The 25,122-nt window shown below is 39.8% G+C and overlaps 1 protein-coding gene across 2 annotated transcripts in view; it reads left to right on the forward strand.

Moving 5' to 3' along the window:
- LOC122805610 (BTB/POZ domain-containing protein KCTD3-like) overlaps positions 1-25,122 on the forward strand; it is a 2,987,990-nt gene that overhangs the window by 2,398,784 nt on the left and 564,084 nt on the right. The gene's annotated exons all lie outside the window — the stretch shown is intronic.

Raw genomic sequence — 25,122 nt, forward strand, 5'->3', positions numbered from 1 at the left:
ACATCCAATCAAGTCCCATAGCATAAACACACCCCACTCCACAAATTAACAAAGCAGTAGCAGTTAGGATTATCTTCAGCAGCCAAAACACATGTTCATTTAGACCCAGTCTCTTATGTGCCTGCATATTCATGTATGTAGCTCTTTCCTGCAGTTTCGTTCTTCATACAAGTGACTCGGGGTCATGGCTGAGGATTTCAGTGGAGATATTGAACCGGAATACCAAGCGGTGGGCCCGAGAATGAATAGGCTAGATAGATTTTTGGTTGGTGAGGATAATCCTCTACTCAGTCTGCCCTTTACTGGTACGGAGGAACCAGCTGGTGAGATGGTAGACATGGAGAGGGTGATTCAATTCAAACTATGCGCCCTAGAGAATGATTTGTACCACCTTAAACACTTCTAGCATTATCATCTAGAGGTGTGTCTGAAGCTGGGAATTGTGCCAAGGGGACTGAGAATATTCAAAATGCCCACCTATGGGGATTACTACCCTGAGCTACTGGCAAAGTGGCAGAAATTGAATCTTGAAGTAAGTTTTGATTATTTGAAATTACTTAAGAGTTCTTTAAGCCAGTAGAGAATGAGTTAATAAATAGTATTAAAATTCAGCAGAAAGAGCTTTACAATACAGCTACTAGTGAGTGAGACAATCGATGTTTTGCTGAGTGAACTAATACACAATGTGGTGCTTTATGAAAAGAGACTGCTTATGCACAAAAGGAGAAATTAGACCAAGTCACGAGGGACTTTAATCAAGGGAATGTATTTTCATGGCCTAAGAATACAGAGAATGTGGGGTGTGATAAGAGTTGTTAAGCATAATGCCTCTGTGTTTGCCTGCTAATAACGTAGACACCAATGGATGTTCTTTATGTTTCACTGTTGCAGTCATTACATTTGGGCAATCTGCTGGCAGGTTGCCCTCAGTCAGCTTGATTAACAAAGTCTTGGGTCCTGCGTCAGTTGCTGTCTTTTCTTCCATGACGTCAGGTATTCAGGGGTATAAAACATGCAGCCGATGCCATTACATCAGTCTTTCCTGCCGCGCGGTGCCCGAAGCAGAAGCAGTTCGCAAGTGTCAGTCGGCTGACTTCTGAAATATTCGTTTTCGAGTTTCAGAACCGAAGTCTTCAACTAAAAGCTAAGTACCCTGTTGGGGAAACTTTTTCTTGCTCCTTACTGATGTCAGTAAAAGTTAATAATTGTATTCATAGGTTCATAGGTTCATAGATTAGTACTTAGGCTAACTGCCCCTGTGGGCCATTTTTTAAGCCTAGCCAATTACCCCATGTGAGAGTCGAACCCTGCACCTTGTGTCTGTAAGGTGAACACCTTAACCATTATGTCAGCCCCCTCCCCACTTGTGTTGTATTACTTGTGGGAAGCAAATACCTCATAAGGATTTTCATTTGTACTGTATTCCTTGCCTAGGCCCTGACCACAACGTGCTTTGCTGTCGGTTTTGTGCTAAATTTAATCAACGCATTATTAAACGTCGGTATATTTTTGCTTCTAAATATTTTGGCTCACGATTTAATTATCCAGAAATGTTGTTGGTGAGCAATCCGACTACCAGAATACCTAAAAAATGCAAAGAAAAAGACAGAGAGAGACTGTCGAGGTCCAAAACCGACAACAAAGCTTCTCCTAAGCCAGTCGCACATACACCGGTACTCAGTGAGGTGCTTTCACAGCCCCTGATACCCGCTACTTCTGATTCACAGGCTTCTACTGAGACACATTCGGAGTCCGGTATGCCACGAGATGCTTCAGTTATGGAACCCGTGGATGTCTCTACCTTAGATGAGTCCAGAGCCGCTGTGCAGGCACCGGCTTCTGAGGGTGTTTTCAGGCCTACAGATTTGTATATTAGACCGATGCCATCTTCAAAACTAAGGCCAAAATTTAAATCTATGTCTAAAAAAACTATGCCTGGGCCACATTTGCAGGCCTCTATGCCTAAAAAACAAATTATCAAAATGGCTGAAGATTTAATTACTCTGATCAGGGGAAGCCAACCCTCTCCTTCTAAGAGGCCTAGGCAAGACATTGATTATGAATCTTCTGAACAGGATTCTGTTTCTTCTGACTCTTCTAATGAACAGGATTTGTCTATACTTACTTATGAGGACTCTGATGCAGAAGATTCCATTCCTTATGCTTCTCCCCCTGAGGATTTTTTTTGGGGGGGAAACTTTACATACCTTAAGGAAACACTTTCACTGGGAAAGTCAGGATTTCTCTAATTCAAAAAAGAGGCTTAGGGATTGTCGTCTTCTTCTTCAGCATAGGCCTTTGGCTATACCTCCTGTTCTTGACATTGTTGATGATGTTTTTTTCAGAATCTAGTATGGCTCCTGATTGTCTGCCTCCAGCTCCTTGTAAGCCAGACAGATACTATAGGGTTCCTGACTCCCACAAATTCCTTTTCAAAAATCCTATTGCAGATCCTGAAACCATTTCTCAGGGTCCCAAGGGCATTAAGGCCTCTACTGCTAAAAATCCTACCCGTTCTGATAGTGATTCCAGGGCACTGGATAGATGGGGTAAGAAGGTTTACACATCTGCAACCTTAACAATCAGGGTTTTAAGTTGTCAATTTCATATGCTTAAATATTAACAGCATATTATGGGACTGCTAAAACAGAAAATGATGTTAATTTCTGACTGTGTGGAAAATAAAAATTTACAGGATTTATTGCATTCAGCTGAACAAGTTGGAAAGCATACTTTGCAATGTGGTTTTGATTCTTTGGGGGCCTCTTGCAGGGCTGCTGTAACTGGGTCTGTGTAAAGAAGGCATGCTTGGCTCAAAGAGCAAACTCTACCTGATCATGTTAAAGCAAAATTGCTGGATGCTCCTTTACAACAGGACCGTCTTTTTGGTAATAAGGCTAAAGAAGTTTTAAAAAAGATGGAATATAAAGCTAAATCTATGCAAACTGTGAAAGATTTCTTACAAGTGCAACCTCCAAGATTTAGTAGGCACTGGCCTACTAAGAACTGGTCCTTTCCAGTTCCTTCAAGAGCCACTCAGGTCAAACCCAGACATTCCAAAGGCTCTAGGTTTCAGTCACAAGGGACCTTTAGAACAAAACAATGGGGTGCCCCCACCTCCAAATCTGGAACCAGCAAGGCACCTTCCTGTGATAAACAGTCTCAGTGACTTCCCTCTGCACTCACCAAGCACTTATCTTTTAGCCGCCCCTTTGAGGGAAAAGCTGGCACTTCATGCAAGAAACTGGCAACTTATAACCCAGGACAAAAGGGTTTTAAATATAGTATCCCAGGATACAGATTTCATTTCCACACATTGCCAATCCCAAACGGATGGCCAGACCTGCCCCCAAATCAGTGGGCAGAGGCCCAGAAACAAGTTCTGTCCCTCATAAACATGGGGGCCATTCAACCAGTACCAGAAGAGGAAAAGGGACAATGTTTCTATGCAAGACTTTTCCTGGTACCCAGAAAAGACAAATCATGGCATCCAATTCTGGACTTATCTACTCTAAACACATTTCTGGACATTCCAAAATTCAAGATGCTGACTCTTCAACTGTTACTTCCTATGCTAGGCAAAGATGCCTGGTTGGTAACTCTGGACTTAAAAGAGGCTTACCTGCATATCCTAATCAGGGAATCTTGCAGAAGATACCTCCGCTTCAAAGCAGGCTATTTGCATTACCAGTTCCCTGCACTTCCCTTTGGCTTATGTACTGCGCCCAGGGTCTTCACAAAGTGCCTGGCTCCAGTAATTGCATTTTGCAGGCAAAGAAATATTCAAATATATCCATACCTGGACGATTGTCTAATTCAGGCAAAAAACAAGGGCATTCTTTTAAAGCATCTGGCATTTGTAAATAGGGTTTTAACTTGTCTAGGGTACACCATAAACGAAAAGAAATCACAACTGGTACCCTCTCAAAAAATTACATTCTTGGGTGCAAGCTTGAATACAACTGCTAAAACAGAAAAGGCTTACCTTACACCAGAAAAGCAAATTCAATTTGGTGACTTACTTCAAACAGGTGGCCATAAAAACCCTGCTATCTGCAAGGCAAATTCTGCAAGCCTTGGGGTTCATGGCCTCCTGCATTCTTCTAATTCCATATGCAAGACTGAATATGAGGAAACTTCAGTGGTACTTAAAAAGTTTATGGAGTCAACATTGTCACAGTCTTGAAACAATGATTCCTATTATACCTTGCCTGCAATTATAGTTCCTATGGTGGGCAGAGGCCTGCCACCAAAACAAGGGACTGCCATTCACTCCACCCCCTGCCACCCAAACCCTAACTACAGTCGCATTAGACTATGCTTGGGGGGCTCATCTGGCAGGGAAGTGCATTCAGGACAAATGGAGCCCAAATCAAATGCACCTTCATATCAGTCAGAAAGAGATTCTAGCTGTACAAAATGCACTGACAGCCTTCAGGGACTACCTTCATCTAGGACAATTAATGATAAAGACAGACAACACCACAGTTATGTGGTACATACACAAGCAGGGGGGTACACATTCCTACCCCCTATGCAGACTAGCCATGGCATTGTGGAACACGGCTTTGACCTACCAAATACAACTACAAGCTCAATTCCTGCCAGGAAAGCTGAATACTCTGGCAGACGAACTAAGCAGAAATCTCATGGACCCACATGAATGGAAACTGGAACCGCGGATTTTCAACATGTTGACACGCAAATGAGAGAGTCCAGACATAGATTTTTTGCCTCACCCCAGAACTATCAGTTGGACAAATTCTGCACAAGAACTCATTACAAAAAAGCTTGGAAAGTGGATGCACTATCATTCAGCTGGAAAAACCTATCAGTCTATGCTTTTCCCCCTCTGGCTCTGCTCTCCAGAGTTGTATTAAAAGTCAGCAGGACAAACCAAAAATGATTCTGATTGCTCCAGACTGGCCTCGCCAACACTGGTACCCACTCCTGCGTAGTGTGTCACACATTCCACCATGGCACCTGGCTCAGACACCTTACTGTCTCAGCAGAACAACCAAATTCTGCACTCAGCTTCAAACTTTGAGTCTTGCAGCATGGCTAATCTCCTAAATTCATTCTTAGCATCCCTCAGCAAACCTGTGGTGGATGTCATTTTGGAGGCGAGAAGGCCTAGTACTAGAAAATCTTATGCTGACAAATGGAAAAGATTCTGTGCCTGGAATCAATCACTAGGAATAAGCACAGCAGTGCCTAGTATTCCTCAGATTTTACAATACTTAACTGAGATGCTTCACAAGGGCCTGTCCTTTTCTTCCATAAAAATCCCTGCCACTGCCATTTCAGCTCACTACAACAAAGAACCTCCCCTCTTCTCTCATCCTCTGCTAAAGCAATATCTCAGAGGGGCCAAAAACTTAAGACCACCGAGGAGAGCTCCAACCCCTGCCTGGGACCTCAATTTTGTATTGGAAAAACCTCACTCTCCCTCCTTTTGAGCCAGCTGCTACTGCAGACTAAAATTTCTCTCCTGGAAAACAGCTTTCCTTTTAGCAGTCACTTCATCTAGAAGGATTTCTGAATTACAGGCTCTTATGGCAGTGGAGCCTTTCATTATTTTTCATGCGGACAGGGTGTCTCTCAGGACCAATCCTTCCTTCATGCCTAAAGTGGTTTCCAGTGGGCTCTTAATCAGAACATTCATTTGCCAACTTTCTTTCCCAATCCACAGAACAAGAAGGAGCGAATTCTGCATTCATTGGATGTACACAGACAACTTAGATTTTATTTAAACAGGACAAAATCTCTAAGAAAATCTGAACAACTACTGGTGGAATTTTCTGCAGGGGCAGAGGGAAAGGCCTATTTCCAAATGGATAAGCCACTGTATTCGCTTCTGCTATATGTACCATAGTAAAACTATCCCCCAGGGGATCACCAGGGCTGCATCTCCCTACAGTGTCATCATCCCTGGTAAGATCCAACCACAAAGCAGTCACTTTCGAAGAAACCATCTCCCCCGACCCCACCCCCACCCCCTAGCTAGGGTCAAACAAAATAACTTCTCCAAAGCTGATTACAACCTCCTGAGGGAAGGTATAAACAGCTTCACAGCCCCCTCCCCCTCCACAGAAACTGACACATATGTCCAAACTTACACCAAAGTACTATATGACCAGACAGGACAAAGTCAGCCTCCTCAAGGAAGAGTAAACCTGTCTGGTGGACATCTAAAATAAATAAAACTTTGCAATAAAAGGAAAAAATTGCTGTCCAGGAGCAAGGTTTCTAATTGGAAGCAATCTCTCCTTAGCCTGAACAAGCAAATAAAGAGCACTAGTGAAATCCTCCAAAGCAAACTTTGAGCCCAAACTGGCCACATCTACTAAAGACAATCATAAGGCTTTATTTACATATGTCTGCAATCTCAAGGGAAGTACCAGATCTGCTCAGAACTGGTGGTCAAGGACACCACATACACAAACCCTGTAGATATAGCCAACCTGCTGGCAGACAGGTTCAGTGAAAACAACACATCCTCTGTACCTGTCTCCCTCCCCTTATCTCTAGGGAGCAAGTCATTACTGTCCTCTCAAAGGCAAAATATACAGCCTCCATAGGACCCAATAACATCTCAGGCTGCATCCTACATGAACTTAGGCAGGAATTTGCAGCACCATTAGGCACCCTGTTCAACCAAAGCCTGAGTACCGGCTTCATCCCAGCCAAGTGGAGGACAGCTACTGTCATCCCTTTGCATAAAGGTGGAGCATCTACCAATCCAGGAAATTATAGACCCATCAGCCTAACTAACCTGATCTGAAAGGCCATGGCGCGGATTATCATGGACCTTATTAGCAAGGACATTGGCAACCTCCAGACACTTGATCCCACACAGTTTGGTTTTGTCAAGGGGAGGTCATGCCTGTTAAATTTGGTCAACTTCTTTGAGATCGTTACCAAGGCCATAGACAAGGGTAAGATGGTGCGCATTGCCTACCTTGACTTGGCCAAGGCCTTTGATACTATTCCCCACTCTGGTATAATAGATAGGCATCAATCCATATGTTACCAGATGGGTAGCAAACTGGCTCACTGATAGAACCCACCTAGTCAAAATATGGGAAGCCACCTCAAGTAGCAGACCCGTAATGAGCAGTGTACCCCAGGGATCAGTCTTGGGGCCTCTGCTGTTTGGGATATACTTTTCAGAGGTACAGGCCAAATCTAGTGGGGTATGGCTGACCAAGTTTGCAGATGACTGCAAGCTGGGCGCTGTCATCAATTGGCCTAGTGATGTGGACATCCAAGAGGGTCTCATCCAAACAAATGACTGGTGCCAGAAACATGGCCTCAAACTAAATGCCAAAAAATGCATCATCATCCCTTTTGGGGAGAATGATGTTCCCACAAATTATCACATTGATAATAATAAGATACTAAGCATGCAATCAGTCATAATGGACTTGGGAACCCAGGTTGATAGCAAACTGACTTTTGATGACCATATTGTCTCCATTGTATGGAAAGCTTTCTAAATGGCTCACGTCATTAGTAAGGGTCTCTCATCCAGGGACAAGGTGGTCATAACATCCCTGTATTCTACCCTTATAAGACCGATTATTGAATATATTGCCTCTTTCGGCATGTACCTCACAAAGCACATGCAGCAGCTGGAGAGACCACAGAGGTTCCTCACCAAGAGAATCCAGGGCCTCAAACATCAACCCTACAAAGATAGGCTAAAAGCCCTGTTCCTCTATTCAGTCTCCTACAGACTCCTCAGAGGTGACCTCTGTCTGGCATACAAAGCAATCTCAGACCCCGCCCTGATGGGACTGCTACATGTCTGCAAGTCAAGCTCCACTCGAGTATCCCACACACAACACCTCAACTGGTCTGTGACATCAATAGGACTTGTTGGCGGGATAAATTTGTGTCCCAGAGACGACTCCTTTTATGGAATGGACTCCCTGTCCATGTAAAGCAGAGTACCTCATTAAACCTTTTTAAGTGCAATCTGGATAACTGGATGGGGAACAGAAAATACACCCCTGGGATTCCACCTATGTCCATACTGGACAGTGGCATAGGGTGCTGACTTGTTGGAACATGGGCTAAATTCTTGGCTAGGCTTGTAAGGGCCTCAGGGCCAATCACCTAGTAACTTCCTATGATCCTATTATTCCCTGTCTCTCACACCCATATTTATTTTGTACTAAAATCTCTTTCCATGAATTCTAGCGAAGCTTCTTACCACAAATTTACAGCAAGAGCAATTACCACAGGGTATCTTCTTCTTCTTTCGGCTTTTTCCCGGTTAGGGGTCGCCTCAGCGGATCACCTTGTCCGCACATTGAATGGCAGTGGAGTTTTACTGTGTCGAGTTGCCAGCCCCCGCCCAACCTTCCACAGAAGGCACACTCACACGCACACCTAGGGCCAATTTAGAGTGTCCAATCCACCTGCAGCATGTCTTTGGGATGTGGGAGGAAACCGGAGCACCCGGAGGAAACCCACGCGACCACAGGGAGGACATGCAGACTCCACACAGAAGGCACCCCAGCCGAGGATCGAACTGGAGAACCTCTTGCTGTGAGGCAGCAATGCTAACCACTGCACCACCGTGGCCGCCCAGCAATTACCACAGGGTATAGTACCCATTAATTCCACATTTCCAAACAACCCAGTGGGGGGGGGGGTACAAATTTACTATGTACTAACATGTCCTTAATATTTATCCCTCTTTTATATGACATACCTGGAATTTTACACAACATATTTGCAAAATCCTTTAAATTTGTTAAATAGCCCCAATAAAACTTAACACAGTTATTCAAGAACTACATAACGGACCAGTTCAGGACTAAACACATATGCTCTCATTCCTACTCCAAAAAAACACAATATTTTCTCACACTCCTCACCAAACTCCAACATCTGTATAACCATTTTAACTCCAGGCTCACCATAAGTGGGGATATCCGCCCCAACCCAGGCCCAAATCCTTCCTGTCCAACTCAAACTGCTCCAACACAAATGTCAGAACATAACATCCCCACTTTCTTCATCCCTGGGCAAATCAACAACAGCAGGAAAACCAACCATCTTTTAATGCTAAATATTAATATTAGAAGTATCAAAAATAAAATACCTGAACTCCAGGCCACAATAGCACACTACTCCCCAGACATAGTTGCTTTAACAGAAACCTGGCTAAATAAAAACATATACAACAATGAGAAAGCGCTGTAACCACAAGGAACCACAAAACGCAAATACAGCTAAACCAGTCCAGAGACCTCCACCACTCGGTTGTAGCTCACAATAAGGTACCACAAAATCCAGCCAAGTTTTATTAACGTCACAGTAGATAGACAAAAACACGTTTTCGTCGATAAAACGACTTCTTCAGATAAAGTCATGTGTAAGTCTGCTGTTTAAATACAGTCCATAATCAATTGAGATAACACAATTAAACAATTATCCAATTAAATAATTAAAATGTATATAATAAACCTTATGCTGTATTTAAAACAAAAAATCACTGAACTGAATTAAATGACATATTAAATAAATAAACAATGTTCAGAAACCACATATTGAACAAATGCATTAACATGAAACATAAAACAGCTAAATAGCCTTACAATAAATAAAATGTATCTATATATCTACTGTGACGTTAATAAAACTTGGCTGGATTTTGTGGTACAGTATTGTGAGCTACGACTGAGTGGTGGAGGTCTCTGGACTGGTTTAGCTGTATTTGCGTTTTGTAAATAAAAACATAGCTAACTCAGAAGTTCTCCCTACCGGCTACAATATCATTAGACAAGACAGACCACTTCGTAAAGGGGGTGGAACTACCTTACTGTACAAGTCAAACTTAACTGACCGTCAATTACCAAACTCCTACCCCTCCCCCAATAATTGGGACATACTTATCTCACAACTTCAACTTCACCCTAAAAAGGTCATCACCACAATTGTGATCTATATTCCACCTGGTAATACACCTGCTAGCCTTGAAGACTTCTTATCCTGTTGTTATTCCACATACTCACAAGAAACCCTTATTCTGGGGGACTTCAACCTAGATTGGTTCACCTGTATATCAGAACCACCAAGTAATCTAATAAATCTCCATGGCTACCAGCAGCTAGTCCAAATTCCAACTAGATGTGATAAAAAAATCTAAAAGGGAATCCATCTTTGACTGGGTCCTAACTAACAACCCCACATTGTACCCTCACACAGGCAGTCTCCCAGACACCTTAAGTGACCACAACATAATATACTTTATACGTAGTAGAACAAGCATATGCAAAACCACTAACTATATATCCACTAGATTAGAAACACAAAAAAATTCTCTCCTGAGGTCCTCAACACTTTACTCTGTAACTGTGACTGGACCCCCCTAAAAACCCTTTCATTTGACCAGGCTGTAGCATATTTCAACAAAACATTTCTACAACACCTAGACACTGTCGCTCCATTGCACAAAATCAAGGTTAGAACCTTTACAAACCCCTGGCTCAGTAAAGAACCACGAGATGACTTGGTACACGAAGATAAGCACAACTCAAAATAAAAATTCCAACAGCTTTTATTCGATACAAACTCCACACAAGGAGCTGAGTAATTCCACAAGAATCAAATACAGACTTGGTTGAGCGCTTTCATCTGCCTAGTAGCAGATTTCATCAGAACCAAGAGACTCAAAAAACATGCCCTTATATACCTAATTAGGCGCCAAAATTAATTAATTAATCATCTAATCCTTGCAAGATCCATGCACTGGATGTATGTGTTTTTTGTTATTACAAAGATTATAGCACCTAGAATGCACTCCAAACAAATACATATAGAGTGCTAAAAATTAATTGACACTGCATATAAAATGATGAATCTATAAAACCATATCATCATACATATAAAATGTAACTTATTAAATATAACATATAACATATTAACATACTGAAATGCTAAAAAATCCTAAAAATGCTAGTGACAAAATGTGCATACAAAACCAACAACACAAAGCCCCAATTATATGCAAAACTAGCCAACTGCGGTCCATAAACTAAACAATATCCAAAGGCCCCATTGACAATATGCCTATGTATGCCTAAAGGACCCAAATATGAACATATAAAATGTAATATAAAACCTATATGGAATGCAAAAGGTCAAGTGAATGCAACCAACTACATATATGAAAATAGCTGAAGTATGTATCAGCAAAATATATCTAGACACGCTATGTATATCTACAAAAATTGTATACTAGCATACCATCAATAATAATGCATCAAAAATGCAGGAAAATATTGACGTAAATCATTCAATAAAATTGATCAGTGAAATTAGTTCAAACATTTGAACATGCTATACATAAAATATGTGTTTGTACATCTGATATGGACTGAATAAAACTGGATGCAGCTGTACTTAACTATCAATAATAAGAAAGGGTTTGATGCTGATATGGTCGTTGAGACCAGGTTTAGTCGTGGCATCACATATCATTTGCCATTTGCTTTCAAGAAGAGATAAATAACATTTCCAGTTGCCCCCTGCGGTTGTTTGATCTATAATATCAATGATGCTAAACAGAAAGGAATGCTCACTACCTTTATCTAAAATGTGCCTGCTTAACGCATTATTAGGATCTTGCTTCCTAATTCTGTATGTATGTTCATAGATTCTTGTTTTGAGTCTCCTTTCTGTTTTACCTATATAATATGCATTGCACCTCACACAGGTAGCAACATAGACTAATCTAGATGTATTGCAATTACCTCCTTTACTATGCAAGCTGTTGTGAGTAATGTTATTCAATTTCACAACCTTAGCTGCATTGATAAACCTACACTGCTTGCATGTACCACATTTCCTTGTATGTCTATTCCCAACTGCCTCTCTGTGGTTCGGGTTTGTCCTTTCCAACATCCTTTTGATGTTAAGTGATGTTTTGTAAACAAAAGTAGGGGCTTTACCCACTGCGCTACAAACATCTTCTGAAATTCTGAAGAGGTTCCAATGTTTCAAAAATATCTCTTTCAGGATATTAACGTATGGACTATACATAAGAACACAAGTGCATCCTGCTGTTGCTCTCTTCTTCTCTTGTGATGCAAAAGGCCTTCCTAATAAAGCTGGATATTTATTACCCCATTCTTTCATAACAAAAACTTGTATAGGTTGAATCAAATTGTCCGGGTACCCCCTGTTGGAAAACATTTCATATATGCTGTTTAATTCTCTTTCCATGGTCTCCCTAGTCGAGCACATCCGAGCAGCACGGATGCACTGGCCTTTGAAAATGTTTTTAAAAATGTGGGGTGGGTGACAGCTGTTATAATATAAATAATCATTCGAAAATGTTTTTTTCCTGTATATTTTGGATTGAAATCCACTGTCAGTGGTGGATATATACGTGTCCAAATATGCTATACCCTGAGACTCCACATTATAAGTGAATTTTAAGAAGTCGGTTGTTTTGTTTAAATATTCAATGAATTCTGATATCACATGGACTGGTCCATTCCATAGGACAAACAAGTCATCCAAGTATCAACTATAGTAGGATATATATTTGTAATAAGGACTGGGGAATACAAACAAAGATTCCCATTCGAGCATTACCACGTTGGCGAAAACTGGGGCACAAGAAGCCCCCATGGCAACTCCTCTACTTTGTCTGAATAATTCCCCTTGAAATTGCAGGTAATTGTGGTCAAGAACTAACCTCATCATATCTACTAACAGATTGATTTTCTCAAAACCCAAACCAGAATATCTTTTTAAACCGTCAAAGAAGTAGTCCAGTCCCTTCTCCCTGGGAATACAGGAAAAGAGATCGATGACGTCTATAGTTAAAAAAGTTTGCCCTTTTTGCCAAATCATAGGAGTTAGTCTACTCAAAAAATTCCAGGAATCTTTAATAAGATGTTCAACGTTATTATATACATGCTTCGTCCAAGAGTCAATGGTGACCCCAATGTTGTATGTTTTGGACTTGGAACCGGAAATTATAGGTCTAAAAGGGGGTTTATTGACATTTTTATGTATTTTCGGAATCCCAATGATGGTAGCCATCTTGGGAAATTCCGTTCTAATAAACTCATAAATTTCATTCGAAATCCTATTATCAAGTAAAAATTCTTCAATTGCAAGATCAATACGCTGGTAGCCAATGTTGACCTGATTGAAGGACACTTCTTCATAGTTTCCGGATTCATGCAGTATGTTCAATATTTCTTGATTGTAATCGGTAGTATTGAATAACACAATCCCACCCCCTTTGTCCGGTTTCATGATCCTAAGGTCCCTGTTACCTATGACTGTATTCAAACACTCCCTTTCTGCCACTGAAAGGTTGTCCTGTAAACTAACGGAAGATTGTGGAACATGTTTCTTGGTTTGGTTGAGAAACCAATACATGTCATTAGCAACCAATTTTTCATATTGTGCTACAATGGGGTTATATCCTGGGACATAGGTACTTTTCCTTTTCAGTCTAAACTGATGACCATCATCATCCTGCACCATATTGTCATCTTTGTTAGTATCCCTAAATTGAATAGCCAAGTTCATTCTTCTACAAAGTAGTTTAGTCTCCTTTATAGTATCAAAAATATTGAACTTGGTGGTGGGAATGAATTTCATACCCTTGCAAAATAAGGTGCAAAATTCCTCAGAAATAGAAGTATCAGTATAATTATATACCTGCAGCCCCTTGTACGAATGTATAACAACAGGTTTAACATATGCGTTGGTAGAGCATGAAGAAATGTCAGCATTGTTCAACTGGGGACCACTGGATTCTAGTCTGGCTTGACCCGCCTGTGAAATAGAATCCTGTTTTAATATCTCTTTCTGTAAATTTTGGGTGCTGGATGATATCGTCCCCCCTGAAAATTTTGATCATCCTCCAATCTCCATGTGTCATTCCTTTCCCTTCTATATGTCTCTTTTCCCTTGTTAGGTCTAATCCCATTGTTCCTATTCTGGGGCCATACATATGCTCTCTGCTGTTTGTACAACATAATATCTCTATCAATTTTACCTTTCTTTCTATTTACAATAGTGTTCACCTTGTATTCCACAGAGCTAAACTGTTTATGGTATAAGTCACACCATTGATCAAAATGTTCATCCTGCAATATTTCTTCATTAAATGTGTCAATCTCATTAGTTATATAAGCCAGTTTTTCCTCATTACATTTAATCAGTTTCTCCATATATAAAATGCCAAACTGGTCAAACAATTTGTTAAATTCATGCATAACATTCTCAGAATATTCCAAACCCAACGGTAATTTAAAAAATCGTAACCCCTTGGGTATAATACCTAAACCAATACATTGTGTTAAGTAAGAATTGTCAATTTTGATACTTTTGGCCTGCAAGAGCCTCTTACCTAAAGTATATATCTTCTGCTTAATATTGCCCTCCTCAAACCTAGTCGGAGTTCTGTTAAAATCATAACAATTTTCATTCTGTATGAACACTACATCTCTATTGATGAAATTATTAACATCAAACTGTTTGAAACATTTGTCATTCACAACAGAACAACTTTTTTTCTTCTTGTTTTTTACATTTTGTGAGTCTTTAGGACTAGATCTTGTTTTTTTATTGTTATTATTTGTAACAGTACCTTTATGTGACTCTACCCGCTGAGCCACAGAAGAATAGGTTTTCACCACATCTTTCCTTTTAGGTCTAGCCCCCAATCTCTGCGATTCGTCGTCTAAATGGAACAAGCTGAAGTCAAATGTACAATCAGCATCCAAAGAAATATTCAGGTGGTTGTCCTCCACACTTGCTTCCTTTAGGTTCAGTCTATGTGACTGCTTGTGTGCCTCCCCTTCAGTAAACGAACCGTTAGTATGATGGGGTTGTGCATTAGGTATTTCCGATGAACTGTTTAAATTAGGTTCAGAATCCGTTCTCCGTTTCCGCGTTTCCCGGTCGTTTGCCTCGGCAGATTCATCCGGTCCATTGCTGGCTGTTACCTCGTCCGCTCCGTTACGAACCCTCGGTACCATTTCTTTGTCCGAATTGGTAAGCAACGAGAGCTTGCTTACCATGTCCAACAGTTTTCCGACGTCGGCTTGTAATGACGTGACCTCCGCTCTTAAGGAGACAAGCTCTTCTCGATCAGTGAGAGCAGGCGAACCCTCGGGCACTTCAGCCATCACGAAATTGGACCCAATAACAACCAAAAGTCAAACTAGACTGTAATAACCACGAGATGACTTAGTACACGAAGATAAGCACGATGCAAAATAAAAATTCAACAGCTTTTATTCGATACAATCTCCACACAAGGAGCTGAGTAATTCCACAAGAATCAAATACAGACTTGGTTGAGCCCTTTCATCTGCCTAGTAGCAGATTTCATCAGAACCAAGAGACTCAAAAAACATGCCCTTATATACCTAATTAGGCGCCAAAATTAATCAATTGATCATCTAATCCTTCAATCAGGTCAACATTGGCTACCAGCGTATTGATCTTGCAATTGAAGAATTTTTACTTGATAATAGGATTTCGAATGAAATTTATGAGTTTATTAGAACGGAATTTCCCAAGATGGCTACCATCATTGGGATTCCGAAAATACATAAAAATGTCAATAAACCCCCTTTTAGACCTATAATTTCCGGTTCCAAGTCCAAAACATACAACATTGGGGTCACCATTGACTCTTGGACGAAGCATGTATATAATAACGTTGAACATCTTATTAAAGATTCCTGGAATTTTTTGAGTAGACTAACTCCTATGATTTGGCAAAAAGGGCAAACTTTTTTAACTATAGACGTCATCGATCTCTTTTCCTGTATTCCCAGGGAGAAGGGACTGGACTACTTCTTTGACGGTTTAAAAAGATATTCTGGTTTGGGTTTTGAGAAAATCAATCTGTTAGTAGACATGATGAGGTTAGTTCTTGACCACAATTACCTGCAATTTCAAGGGGAATTATTCAGACAAAGTAGAGGAGTTGCCATGGGGGCTTCTTGTGCCCCAGTTTTCGCCAACGTGGTAATGCTCGAATGGGAATCTTTGTTTGTATTCCCCAGTCCTTATTACAAATATATATCCTACTATAGTCGATACTTGGATGACTTATTTGTCCTATGGAATGGACCAGTCCATGTGATATCAGAATTCATTGAATATTTAAACAAAACAACCGACTTCTTAAAATTCACTTATAATGTGGAGTCTCAGGGTATAGCATATTTGGACACGTATATATCCACCACTGACAGTGGATTTCAATCCAAAATATACAGGAAAAAAACATTTTTGAATGATTATTTATATTATAACAGCTGTCACCCACCCCACATTTTTAAAAACATTTTCAAAGGCCAGTGCATCCGTGCTGCTCGGATGTGCTCGACTAGGGAGACCATGGAAAGAGAATTAAACAGCATATATGAAATGTTTTCCAACAGGGGGTACCCGGACAATTTGATTCAACCTATACAAGTTTTTGTTATGAAAGAATGGGGTAATAAATATCCAGCTTTATTAGGAAGGCCTTTTGCATCACAAGAGAAGAAGAGAGCAACAGCAGGATGCACTTGTGTTCTTATGTATAGTCCATACGTTAATATCCTGAAAGAGATATTTTTGAAACATTGGAACCTCTTCAGAATTTCAGAAGATGTTTGTAGCGCAGTGGGTAAAGCCCCTACTTTTGTTTACAAAACATCACTTAACATCAAAAGGATGTTGGAAAGGACAAACCCGAACCACAGAGAGGCAGTTGGGAATAGACATACAAGGAAATGTGGTACATGCAAGCAGTGTAGGTTTATCAATGCAGCTAAGGTTGTGAAATTGAATAACATTACTCACAACAGCTTGCATAGTAAAGGAGGTAATTGCAATACATCTAGATTAGTCTATGTTGCTACCTGTGTGAGGTGCGATGCATATTATATAGGTAAAACAGAAAGGAGACTCAAGACAAGAATCTATGAACATACATACAGAATTAGGAAGCAAGATCCTAATAATGCGTTAAGCAGGCACATTTTAGATAAAGGTAGTGAGCATTCCTTTCTGTTTAGCATCATTGATATTATAGATCAAACAACCGCAGGGGGCAACTGGAAATGTTATTTATCTCTTCTTGAAAGCAAATGGCAAATGATATGTGATGCCACGACTAAACCTGGTCTCAACGACCATATCAGCATCAAACCCTTTCTTATTATTGATAGTTAAGTACAGCTGCATCCAGTTTTATTCAGTCCATATCAGATGTACAAACACATATTTTATGTATAGCATGTTCAAATGTTTGAACTAATTTCACTGATCAATTTTATTGAATGATTTACGTCAATATTTTCCTGCATTTTTGATGCATTATTATTGATGGTATGCTAGTATACAATTTTTGTAGATATACATAGCGTGTCTAGATATATTTTGCTGATACATACTTCAGCTATTTTCATATATGTAGTTGGTTGCATTCACTTGACCTTTTGCATTCCATATAGGTTTTATATTACATTTTATATGTTCATATTTGGGTCCTTTAGGCATACATAGGCATATTGTCAATGGGGCCTTTGGATATTGTTTAGTTTATGGACCGCAGTTGGCTAGTTTTGCATATAATTGGGGCTTTGTGTTGTTGGTTTTGTATGCATATTTTGTCACTAGCATTTTTAGGACTTTTTAGCATTTCAGTATGTTAATATGTTACATGTTATATTTAATATGTTATACTTAATATGTATGATGATATGGTTTTATAGATTTATCATTTTATATGCAGTGTCAATTAATTTTTAGCACTCTATATGTATTTGTTTGGAGTGCATTCTAGGTGCTATAATCTTTGTAATAACAAAAAACACATACATCCAGTGCATGGATCTTGCAAGGATTAGATGATTAATTAATTAATTTTGGCGCCTAATTAGGTATATAAGGGCATGTTTTTTGAGTCTCTTGGTTCTGATGAAATCTGCTACTAGGCAGATGAAAGCGCTCAACCAAGTCTGTATTTGATTCTTGTGGAATTACTCAGCTCCTTGTGTGGAGTTTGTATCGAATAAAAGCTGTTGGAATTTTTATTTTGAGTTGTGCTTATCTTCGTGTACCAAGTCATCTCGTGGTTATTACAGTCTGGTTTGACTTTTGGTTGTTATCAGTAAAGAACCAAACAAATCCTCAAGTCCAGAGACACTGCCTGGCTTTACTATCAAAAAAACAAAGAAACACAAAGCCTAACTAAGTATCAAGAACTGTGCAACCATGCAAAAAAATGCATTAGGCTGGACAAAAAATCCTACTACATGACATTACAACCCCCAAAAATTTTGGAAAAATGTAAACCAGCTACTAAAATCCACCCAAAAGGCTACCCCTAAACCAACCACCACTGACACTAAAGTTCCCATCGAAACACAATTCAGCTCCCACTTTGTGAACTCAATTCTATCCTTAGTATCACAGGACAGTTCCTTCCTCACTATCCCCCCAACACAAATAACACTAATACAAGCTTTACCCTCAAAACAGTTTCCACCACTTCAATCAAAAGCATGCTCTCCAAACTAAAAACCTCATCAACAGCAGCCGACCTACTCCCCAGCTATTTCTTGAAACTCACAGCAGATGCTATTGCTGTCCCAGTCTCCACTCTCATAAACAGATCAATTGTTGAAAACTATGTGCCCAAACTCTGGAAAATATCCTATGTTACACCCATACATAAAGGCGGGACCTCCACTGAACTTAATAACTACAGACCCATTGCTTTACTCTCCCCCCTGGCCAAAATCCTAGAAAAATGCATCCATACCCAGATGCTAAACCATCTCCTAGACCACAACAACCTGTCACCTACTCAGCATGGTTTCAGACCTGCCCATAGTACCAATACAGCCCTCCTCTGATTCACAGACACAGTAAACCATCTCAAAAATAAAGGCCTACAAGTGTCAACTCTTTTTTTGGATATGTCCAAAGCATTTGACACAGTCTCACACCAAATCCTGCTAAACAAACTAAACCAATATCATATATCAAATTCCACTCTTACCTGGTTCCAAAGCTACTTAACTGACAGGTACCAAGCTGTGAAATGGGAAAATTCTCTCTCTCCTCAGCTGCCCATAACTATAGGAGTCCCACAGGGTTCTATCTTAGGACCACTACTATTCACAGTCTTCACAAATGACCTCCATACCTCCACACAGCATCCATCTATAATTCAGTATGCAGACGACAATACCTTAATCTGTGCTGCACAAAACATTTCCACCCTCCTGCAAACAACTCAACTAGCATTCTCTGACGTTGAAAACTACCTTACCAAAGCCCAACTTATCCTCAATCCAAAGAAAACTCAGCTTATGATTATAACCAGTTCTAACAAAACAGTAACAGTCATTTCACTATCTACTCCACTAATGCTACTCCAATTGCTCCAGTGGCACAGGCTAAGCTATTGGGAATAACCATAGACTCCCACCTAAAATTTGATAGTCATCTCAACTTAACTATTAAAAAAGTACATGCCAAACTGGGGTCACTCTACCGTATCAAACCATTTCTTACCAACAACACAAGATCAGCCATTGTTCGCTCCCAACTTCTATCCACCCTACTCTATGCATCTCCCATTCTGACTAATCTCAACAAAACTGAACTAAGCAAAATGGAAGCCTGCTATAACAGAATTGCCCGCTTTGCTGCAAATTGCTTATATAGATCTCATCACTGTACTGCTTTGAGACAGCTCCACTGGCTTGAACTGCCCAACCTCCTAACCTACAATCAGCTCTGCCTCTGTCATTCTATCTATTACCTCCCCAATAAGTGTCCTGCCCTCAAAAACCTAGAACATCACTCAGCCAAACGGCCTCTTATATCATTAAGCAAACTACTACTAGAAGTTACCAACAGCTAAAATAGCTTTGGAGATGCACTATATAGTAGTTCAGTGGCTAAAAAATGGAACTCTGTCCCTACAAACATTCAAAACATATCATCCAAAGCCTCCTTTAAAGACCTCATCAGGCAACATCTCAAGGAAAGTTGGCAGTGCCATGATTGCTCCCCAGGCTAGTGAAAGAGGATAACACATACATACAAAATCTAGAGCACTTTGATAATAGTTTTCAATCTTACTTACAAACACTGGCTAATCTACAATGTATGTACTCTACCTGTGTACTATGTATGTATTCTACCTATGTTCCAAATTTCAGCTGTACACCACAAATCTATTAATTACCTTTATTTTTAAAATTAATATTTTTTTTGTTTGTTCTTTCCACTGTAACTGTTTATGTGCCACATACCACTGTAAAAACATGTCTCCTGTAATTTGTGTGTATACTGATCAAGTCTAAATAACTAAATGTGTCTGTAATTTTTCTTTGTGGAGCTTTTCACCCGGGGCCTCTGCTGAAAAAGGGCCTTTTCGGCTCAGTCAGACACCCCCGGTTAACAAATGTAAAATAAAATAAAAACTAAATCCACTATCAGCTTTGTTGTTGTGTCTTTCGGCTTTTCCCGGTTAGGGGTCACCACAGCGGAACTCCGGTCCGCTAATGATTGGCAGTAGATTTTTACGTGCCGAGTTGCCAGCCCTGACGCACAACCTAAAACGAAGATACGCCCATTCACACATCTCTCCACGTAGAAGACGCTTTAGCTGAGAATCGAACCGGACAGCATCTTACTGTGAGGCAACAACGCTACCGCAGCACCACCACCACAGTATCGGTAATAAACTATATGTAGCAACAAAATAAGTAAAATTCAGTTCTTTATAAGTGGTTGTTTGTGATTTTTCAATTTGAAGTTTGCTTGAACAGATGCATTTACAGAATGGAATAAAGTTTATGTATGTAGCCTTAAATATTATTTTTCTATAGGCCAAATGCAATCACATTATTATTTTTAATGCTTTAATGCATCAACCATCCACACCAAAAAGCATTATAGGGTTTATAGGTATCAGCAAAATTCCCAGTGCCTTTCTGAATATCTGATATCAGATCAGGTTAATGTTTCCTTAAAGGTAGCCAGGAACTCCAAATTAATTCCATGCCTCAGAACCCTTCCAAAGTGTATTTGATAGATTTTGTGGAAAAGTGCATACACTTGCAACACTAACTTTCAGGACCATTAATTGTTGGCCCCACATCACAAAATATCTTGGAAGGAGGTCCTAAAAAAATCTATTAGTGCTATACAGAGTACATATGAAACATTGAGAATCCAAGTGTCCACACTGGCTTATACTGTGGAGAAAGTGGGCAAGTGTTATACAGTTTGGGTATGATGCAGCAGACACAGCATGTAGCGCAGTAGGTAGAGGCTCCTTGGGTCAGAAACATGCCTGGCTGAGATTACTTGGCCTTCCAAATTATATGAAGGTGCAGCTTTTTAATCATTGTACTGGGATCTCCTTTTATAGATCCCCTCACAGGATATTAAAAGAACTGGAGGAGGAAAGTAAGCCTATGGTCATGGTTCAGCAGCTCTTCTTACTCCCAGACTCAGATATAGTGAAATTACAGTAGCAAACACTGGTCCTTCTTATAGTGTCCAAAGCAGGCTAAGTAAAAGAATACATTTGAAGAGCAGAAATGGTAAAGAAAGAGGAAGAGGTTGGCAGATCTGCTGGCAGTCTGACAAACCCTGAGTATGTAAGTCCTCCAACCATTTCAACCATACCCTCACCATTTTCTAAATGGTAGGCTGATCATTTTCAGAAAGAAATGGGTACAGATAACCTGAAAATAAATAAGTCCTGCATGTCTTCACCTCAGGGTACCAAATAGAATTTCAATATCTTATTGGGTTTTAAGAGAATGCCTTCAGTCCTCTAAATGTTGGTTTACTTCATTTAGATATCCAGCAGAGACCCAAGGAGCAGTAAGAAGCATATCACCAGAACTAGGTAAAAGATTCAACCCTGGGCTGTTCCTGGTATTCAAGAAGGATAGTTAGCTCAGACTTACTCTGGACTTTTTAAGACTGAATTTCTTTCTCAGTGTACCTAGTTTGCTTAGCTGCATTTTCCAGTGTGTAAAGAGAGCAGGAAATTCTTCATATTCAAGGTAGAGCCAAATTATATTTGCATACTATGGGACCTCAACAACTGCCATGGTAAGCTCAAAATATGTAGCCTTAAATATTGTTTCTATAGGCCAAAAGCAATCGCATTCATCTGTATGTTCACAACTTTCGCCTTCATGCCCAATCTGAAGTGTAACTGTAGGGAAAAGTGTATGTTCTTAGCTGTCTGTACAACGTGAGGTTTCCAGCACATTCAAGGTCTTTTTTGTGAACTTATTGGACGCATTACTGAACAGGGATTTTTTACTTCTATGAAAAAAAAAAATCCTTTGCATAAGAATGTTTTTTTCCTGCTAGTCACAGAGGACTATCATCACAGAAAGGAGAGTTGCTCTAGTCCTGCAGTTGCATGGCATTTGCATGTGTAATGGAACCCATGAGCAAGATTTTATATTCAGAAAAAATCAGCTGTATGTCAAGAACGTATGGGAGCAGCAATTACAAACTCTAGTGAAGGATACTCGTCCTGCTGTGCATGCAGAAAGAGATTGTTTGGTGGGTGTCCCCCTGTTAGAACCAATTTGTTCATGTAGTCTCATTCTAACCCTCACAATCAAACCCTGACTACTGATGCATCAGACCAAGTCAAGAGGGGCACACATCTGCAGTCTCAAATTACAGAATCAATGGACTCAAACAGAGGGAACAAGATGTCAGCATCAAGTAGATGTTAACAGGTTATTAGCTCTGGAAGATTCAAGCAGATTTACAAACCGAGAGTCCTATAAATAGTAACAAAAAACACCAAGGTCATTCATAAACAGGATCATATACACTCATACCCCTTTGCAGACTAGCCGTGTGATCTTCTGGAGCTAACTTTGCAATCAAACATGAAGTCTCAGGTCTTTGTCCATTCCTACAGAATTCACCTACAAGGCAAACATTCTCAGCAAATTGATACTATGCAACAACAAATTGCAATTGAGCAGTGCTGCATTTAGCACACTAATGGCAACATAGGATGTACCAGAGAGACATATTTGTTTATGCAGGAATTCTCAGTTGGCAGATTTCTGTACAAGATTTCCTTGAAGAAAAGCCTGATGAGCAGATGCCTTCTTGGGCATATATTCCTTATGGGAATAAAGCATTCTCTTTATGGAGTGCATAACTCCTTTGCTACCAAGAATTCTGCAGAGTGTAAGGGCAAACATACCTATGATAATTCTCCTGGCCCCTTTCTACTGGAGATACAATTGGTTCTCTGTCTTTCCTACTGCAACTAGGGAAGGAGCTACCTTATATTCTGCCACTGGCAATGGATATGCTGACCCAGCAGCCAGGAACTCTTATCCACCCAGATCACCAGAGCTTTACATTTACAGCATGGATGATCTAAAAGTTAAACCTTTCAAGCAATCTTTTTTCAGGTGCTATGTTTAGCATTGTAAATGAGGCCAGTAAAGTTAACACAAGGAAATCATGTCTGGCATAGTGCTCAAGTTCAAAGGACCCACTTGTCTTAACTTAAGGACAAGTCAGACAAGATAAAAATAAAATCCCTGAGAGGTAATTAGATGCAATCTATGAAATATAGCAGGGCAAAAACCACAAAGGAATGGGCAAATACAAATACTTACCCAGGTGAACTTGTGAAAAAAATAACCTAAAGCAAATTATATTTAATAGCGAGCAAAACATGTTTGTTTTTTTTTTGTTTTTTTTCTTCAAACACCTTTATTGAATTATCACTTGTGGCTTAGGCAAATTTACATTCATGTAAAAGTAATCAAACTAGTTTAACATAAGAAACATTATTCTTCACATATATTGTTATATATCATATAACCTAATCAATATTGCATAAATTATTCAATTCTTGCCTTCTTTTAAACAAGACACATATTTATTAAACCATCACTTACTACATAGGCAGTGATACATTTATATAAATGAAAACAGATCACACTGACACAATCCTAGGTGCAGACATTTTGTATCACAAACCATACTGACATACTCCCAGTTGCAAACAGTATACATCACTTATCTACCTAGTCTTTCTCACTAAAACATTACATAGCTCATGTAAGCCCTGCCGTCTTTTAAACCTCATTCCTCTCTTGTATGTACTGTTCCTACAATTCCCATTTTTTCTATCTAGTTTGCTCCTACCCTTTTCTAAATATCTCAATTCCAGTTTTATCTCTGTTACTATATTCACTACTTCCAGTAAAGTTGGTTTAGATTTTGATTTCCATTTTCTAGTAATTGCTTTTTTGGCAGCCGTCGTTATTAGACACAGCAAGGCCTTACCATGTCTAGGCAATTCCGATTCTGTATCATAGCTCAGAAAAGTAATCTCCCTTGTCAGATCATTCTGCCCACCCAGCATTTCTGACATTCTGCAGGGAATCCTTAAAGTCCGCCAGCTCACCACACTCCCAGAAAATATGTTCCCAATTACTTCTTTCTTCTCCTTCACATATCCATTTGCTGTCTGCCTGAGGAAAAATTCTCTGGAGTCTACCTGGGGTATAAAAATATCAATTTAAACATTTCTAGGCAAAAATCGTAAATCATCTAGATTTTGTTGCATATTTGGGAGACATACATATAGCCTCCCAGTGTTTCTTTGTGAATTGCTTGTCCAGTCTCTCTTCCCAATCCTTTCTAATTCATGCAATATTTTTGCTCTACTTATTCCTTCTTTAATGGCAACTTCTGTTCTAGATTCTATTAAAAACTCTACCAGTGCTGGTCTTTCATTTAGAACCCCCCCCCCATTTATTTATCTTTGCCTATACTCTGATAGCAATCCCTGATTGGGAAGGAAACCTCTAACCTGCAGTCCAAGTAAATTCTTAGTGTCTTCCATTCTGTCATCTTTCCCTTTCTAGTTATTTACTTCCTTTGCCAGTTTTCTCCAATAAATTCCAGCCCCTTTTGCCTATTGTCTGTATCCCTAATTGCAGTCATCCTTATCTGCAGAATCTCTTTTCTCCATTCCCATGTTGGTTTAGTTCTTAAAATACTTTCTGCTACTTTATAGATAAAATATTCTGTGATAAT

The sequence above is a fragment of the Protopterus annectens genome, chromosome 6.part1, assembly GCF_019279795.1.
Source record: "Protopterus annectens isolate FY-2018-M chromosome 6.part1, PAN1.0, whole genome shotgun sequence".
NCBI classification, from domain to species: domain Eukaryota; kingdom Metazoa; phylum Chordata; order Ceratodontiformes; family Protopteridae; genus Protopterus; species Protopterus annectens.